Genomic DNA, 5238 nt, shown 5'->3' on the forward strand with positions numbered 1-5238 from the left:
AAAGTAGTGGAATAGGAAAATCAGCAAACGCTTCCAGAAGCAGCTATGTTTAATGTGAGTCTTGAAGGATGAGCAGGGCACCAGACAGGAAAACAAAAAGAATAGACATTTCAAGATTGTCCACAACATAAGGCAGTGGTAGTGTAAAGTCGTGTAATATTTCCAAAAAACGATAAGACATATGGTGACTTTGGCATATAGGTATGTGTGTGTGTGAGTGGGAGATGAGATCAGAAGGAGAGATGGAACAGATTACAAAACGTCATGTACCACAAATTAGATTCTTTCCAGTAGTCGAAGAGAACTTCGGAGTGAGAGGACCAGACATGAGGTTTGCACACGGACCCTGTCCATAGAGAATGTAGCATGCAGAAAGATTAAAATCCAAGAGGAAAGGAACCATAGCAGCGATTCTGACAAGAGATAATGATGCTCTGCCTAAGTAATGATGGCAATGGACAAGAAATGCAATGAAGACCTTCAGACGTTCTCAAGTAAAATTAATTGTGATAATTAATTACTTGTAGGAAGTGAAGGGAGAAAGAATATTTGAGCCTAAGAATCCCTCTCAGAATGGTGGCTTGGAGGATTTGGGGATGGGTGGGTAGGGGCTTTAGATCAAACCAGGGACCCAGATGCTCCGTCTTGCATGCTTAAACCATCCCTTGAGCTGCTGTGTGGAGAAAAATGGGCAAAGATGGAAGTCGGGAGCAGCTGTTTGAGCAAGAAACCCTCACTCTAATAATTTGCACTAGAATGGGGACAGTGATGGGTTCTGGATGTCCTTGAAGTCAGATCCAAGATCACTGATAGATTGATTGTACTTAGGCAAGAAAGAGAAAGATCAGAAAAAATTACTCCAGTCCTGTACTTTTTCCTCCCCACTTGGGTAAAAGTAGAATGCTGAACATTGCAGGTGGGGCAGGTTTGGGAGATCTATAGTTCTGGCTGTACATTTCGAATATCGGAACAGAGAGGTTGAAAAGTTTTGAATTTAGCGGTAAAGTTCGAGGGCAGCGATTTCGGCGTTAACTATGAGTGGTCCTACATGAACTCAAAGCCACGGGACTAGACAGTGGCCTCCCACCTCCAGCCTCTGTGCAACGAAGACCAGTGGTGAGCGTCTCCTCGCGCACCGCCAGTGAGCTTTCCAGCACGGCGCTCTTAAATAGGGACAAACAGGCGCACGTAGACAGAAGCTGGAGGAAACCCCGCAGATGAGCGTTAGAGACCCAGACAAACCGCCTGTGAGCAGAGTGTGACGGAAGCCAGAAACTCCAAAGAAGAAAGAAAAAGGAAGCTGCAACGAGCAAGCAGAGGACCCTTGGGAAGTGACACGAGCGATAACTGGAATAGGCCAAGCCAGGGCTAGCATCTTGGAGCAGAGCATGCATGCTGCTCCTCTCTCAGAATGACTGGAGACCAGAAAGTGGACCCTGATGCCCAAGAAAAGCAGAATTCCATCCAGCACTTGCTGACCGAGGATGAGCTGGGGCCCCAGAGTTGGGAGACGCCGTTGCCCGGCTCAGGAAGGTCCTGGAGTACAGTGTCCTCGGAGGCAAGTACACCGAGCTTTAACGGTGGCGGCTGTGTCCCCGGAGCTGGTGGAGCCCAGGAAGCAGGATGCTGACAGTCTGCAGTGGGCCCCGACTGCGGGCTGGTGTGTCAAGTTGCTCCAAACTTTCCTCCTGATACCGGATGCCAGAATGGATTCCTCCCTCACCTGCCAGTGGCAGCCCTGCTGGTAACAGAAGTCAGGCATAGGTCTAGATGCCATCAATGATACCAGGCTGCTGGAATCCTATGTCTACCACCTGCTGAAGCTCCACTGCCTGGGGGCAGCCCTGCTACCTGAACCTGCTAGAGCTCTCCCTGGAGAGTTCCTATCAGGCTGAGATAGGACAGGCCCCGGGCCTCATCACCAACCCCCAGGGGAACATGAATCTCAGCAGGATTACCCCAAAGAGGTACAAATCCATGTCAAGTACAAGACCATGTTCTACTCCTTTTACCACCTCGTCGCTGTTGCCATGTATATGGCGGGCATTGACGGGGATAAGGAGAATGCCGATGCCAAGCGGATCCTGCTGGAGATGGGTGAGTGCTTTCAGATCCAGAATGATTCCCTGGACCTCTTTGGTGACCCCTGTATGATGGGCAAGGTTGGCACTGACATCCAGAACAACAAATGCACCTGGCTGGTGGTTCAGTGCCTTCAGCGGGCCTCTCCAGCGTAGCACCAGGTCCTGCAGGAGAATGACGGGCAGAAGGAGGCAGAGAAGGCGGCGTGGGTGAAGGCCATGGACGAAGAGATGGAGCTGCCGGCCATGTTCCAGCAATTCGAGGAAGCCAACTGCCGCAGCCTCGTGAGCCTCACTGAGCAGTGCACTGCGCCACGGCCTCCCTCCATCTTCCTGGGAGGGCAGGGCAGGGCTCAGTAAATGACTGTTTAACCTCCCAAAAAAGAGATAACTGGTATAAAGGTTAAAAGATTGCATAGAGACAGTCACCCTGACAGCAGGATGGCAAAACAAGATGCGTTCCCCAGAGGAGAGAGAACGCTACCCAAGTGAGCGGTATCAGTAGCCAGATCCTGGGGGTTCAGAAGAGAGAACAGAGAGACCAAAGAAGAAAACTGCTGAAGAAATGACAATAAGGTCCTCCCCAGAACATGGTTATGAGTCCCCAAATTGAAAGGGCCCACAAGTACTTGTCAAGTAAGTGTAACATTTTAGCCTCCAGAGAAAGGAGACTAAAAGCATTCGAAAGGAAACCAGGTCCCACCCAAGGGGTTTTGTTTAAGAATAGCAATTTACTTCCTGGCAACAACACTGGAAACAAACAAGCAATGGAGCATTGCTTTCAAAATCCCGAGGAAAATAAATTTTCAACCTAGAATTCTACATATGTTCTGCCTCCTCATCAATCAAGTGGGAGGGTTGCCTAAAAAAAAAAAAAAAAATTCAGTTACTCACAGTCCAAAACATAAAATCTCTATCATGAAATCCTTTTCAGGAAATTGCTGAAGAATAGATGATTTCTCTAAAATATTACTACGTGCTGTTCAGGGAAGGGGCTGTGATATAGTGATAGGTGCAAAGACTTCTCGGGGTGACACAGAGGAAGTCCCAGGATGAGAGCTGGGCGAAGGCCTAGGGAGCCGTCTGTTTACATTACAGCACAAAGACCAGGCGCACCAGGCGGATGCTCTAGGAGAAAAGATGGGCTTCATGTCCTTTCTGACAGCTTTACCCAGTGGAAAATACTATGAAGAGGTATTTTATAGAGTTATTAAAGTGCATCTATTATTTAAGAGTAAGTAGCTCCAGGATAAAAAAGCGGAAAGGAAATCTAACTAGTATACTACTTGACTCAGCAGTGTAACAACATTGAAAAGTTACAGTAGTATGAACAAGAGTTGTGACCAAAAAATTAGGATCTATAAGAGAGATGGATAGATAAATGAAAAGAAGGGGATGGGGATATAAACAAAAGCTGAAATCAGTATATGCCGTGATAAGAAATCAGTCAGTAACCCTAAATGCAGGCACAGGGAGAGAACTGTATGCACTTTAGGAAATTTGATCAAGCCCCGGTGACATTGTGGATGCATTGGACGGTGTGGTAGTTACTAGTCTGTTGTCAGTTTGAGACTTCAGAGTGCATGGGTGGAGTTTAGCCTGTCAATCAGGTCGCAGCTTGATGACTTCACTTGGAGGTGCTAAGGAGATGAATAGCTTGTTGGAGGCGGGACACACTCTCACTCCCTGCGAGATCTTCTTTCTGACAAGACACGTGGAGCTATACTAGAGCCCTGGAGTTGGAGGAACCACCCAGAGACCCCTGCCAGCTTTGAGATGTTTCCACCACTACTGAATCCACAAGGCTTTCCACCCACTGGCCTGGGATCTTCCTGCATTCAGTGTCATTGCATGTGTTTCATGAGTCTGAAGAGGACTTTATGGATTGGTATTGGACATAGGGACTAATATTGGACTTACAGACTTGGACTGGGCTGGGATGCTTTCTTAATATACAATTACTCTTATATAAAAAACTAATTCTTATACACATACGTGTGTCCGTGAATTTGTTTCTCTAGTCTACCTGGTCTAACACAGATGGTGATCTATAAGGTCAGCAGTTCGAAAACCACCAGCCACTCCTCCAGAGAAAGATAGGACTTTCTATTCCTGAAAAGACTTAAAGTCCTGGAAACTCACAGCGAAGGTTCTACACTGTCTGTGGAGTTACGTAATCTGATGTCAACTTGAGGATTAAGAGTTTAGGGATGGAGTCTAGCCTGTCAATCAGGATATAGCCAGTGAGGCCTCTGTGTGGGCATGGCCTTCTCCTGAGGATTCTGGGAACTCCGGTATTTCCTCCTTGGAGGCAGGAGACACTCTCTCTCTAGGCTCACTTCCTGCGAGATATCCTTGTAGAGAAGACACATAGAGAGAGGCTGATGGCAGTCAGTGTCTTGGAGCTGAAGGAACCACATGGAGACCCCTGCCAGCACTGAGATGCTTACAAAGCCACGGGATCCACAAGATTTCCCACCCACTCGCCTGTGTGATCTTCCTGTATTCTACGTTATTGCATGTGTTTTGTGAGTCTGAAGAGGACTTTATAGATTGGTATTGGACATAAGGGCTAAAATCAGACTTATGGACTTGATCTGGACTGGGTTAGACTGGTATGTTTTCTCAGGGCTTAATTGCTCTTGTATATAAAACTCTTTCTTACACACATCTGAGTCTGCTGGATTTGTTTCTCTAGTCTACCCAGACTAGCACACTGCCCTGTAGGGTTGCTATGAGTTGGAATCACCTTTATGAGAGCGAGAATAGAAGAAACACCATCAACAACTCAACATCATTATCTCTGGGAAACAGTGACCAGAAGACTGACTTGGGGTACTCTGGTGGCTTGAGGCTGGACATTCTGCCACTGAGGTTTTAAATACCAAGGCCTCACACTTAGTGGACAGGCTTCAGTAGAATTTCTAGAGTGACGGAGTCTGGGAAGGTCAACGAAAACACAATGGATCACAACAGAGTCAGTCGTCTCTGATGTAGTGCTGAAAACGAGCTCTTCGATGGAGGGCTTGAAGAAGACGCTGGTTAGAACGTGGTTAGAGGACCCCAGCGATCGTGAACCTGGCACATGACCGACAGCGTTTCTGTTGTCCACAAGGTTGCCGCGTCAACTCAGACAACCAACAGTAACAACCAACTT

The 5238-nt window shown here is 47.3% G+C and overlaps 1 protein-coding gene and 1 pseudogene across 1 annotated transcript in view; both read left to right on the top strand.

Moving 5' to 3' along the window:
• Window positions 1-5238, top strand: part of DOCK3 (dedicator of cytokinesis 3) — a 340151-nt gene that overhangs the window by 167430 nt on the left and 167483 nt on the right. The gene's annotated exons all lie outside the window — the stretch shown is intronic.
• LOC105979737 lies at window positions 1403-2441 on the top strand (annotated as a pseudogene).

The sequence above is a fragment of the Echinops telfairi genome, unplaced genomic scaffold (assembly GCF_000313985.2).
Source record: "Echinops telfairi isolate 266 unplaced genomic scaffold, ASM31398v2 ScPeMD7_7420;HRSCAF=8458, whole genome shotgun sequence".
Lineage (NCBI taxonomy): Eukaryota > Metazoa > Chordata > Mammalia > Afrosoricida > Tenrecidae > Echinops > Echinops telfairi.